Here is an 857-nt window from a genome sequence, read left to right as displayed (position 1 = left end):
ATATATATATATATGTACATATTTATATATATATATATATATATATATATGTATATATATACAAATATATATATATACACACACATATATACTCATTATATATAAGTGTGTATGTATACATACATATATGACAGGTCCCATTTAGCTCTGCCCTACCAAATCTATGCAGAAGGCTTTAGTCCCCTTCGAACTGTAACCACAGAGGGCACATGTCCAAGGTGATGAGCAGTGGGACTGAACTCGAAACAATGTGGTTGTAAAGCAAATGCCATAATCATACACACATGCACACAAACACATGCATGCATGTAAGCACAATCACACATGCACAAATACATATGTACTTATATATATGTGTGTGTATGTACATACATTCGTGTATGTGGAAGTGTGACCCTTTTTCTTTGTTAATTCTTTTGAAGCTAAATCCGTTTATAGCAACGAAACATTAAGATCAGACCTGATTGCTAATCTAAATGCTTAAAGAAGAAAATACTGCACATTAAAGCAAAAAAACAAAAACATGTAAAAATTTACACATACCCACATAAACGCTCACGCACAAACACACATACATATATACACCTGCACAGTCACATATAGCTATGTATACACATACTTAACACACACACAGACGTGTAATCAGAACTGGCATCCATGCTTTATACGAAAAAATTCTATATCTGCATTTTTAATTTATGTTTTTTTCTTATATGGTATATACAAGAAGAAATATGATATACATTTATATATATGTGTGTAGAAGTGTGCATACTCATATTTGTGTGTGTGTGTGTGTATGTATATGTATATATATATATATATATATATATATATATATATATATATATATATAT

Source organism: Octopus bimaculoides, chromosome 4 (genome assembly GCF_001194135.2).
Source record: "Octopus bimaculoides isolate UCB-OBI-ISO-001 chromosome 4, ASM119413v2, whole genome shotgun sequence".
In the NCBI taxonomy this organism is placed as follows: domain Eukaryota; kingdom Metazoa; phylum Mollusca; class Cephalopoda; order Octopoda; family Octopodidae; genus Octopus; species Octopus bimaculoides.
Note: the sequence above shows the minus strand (reverse complement) of the source record.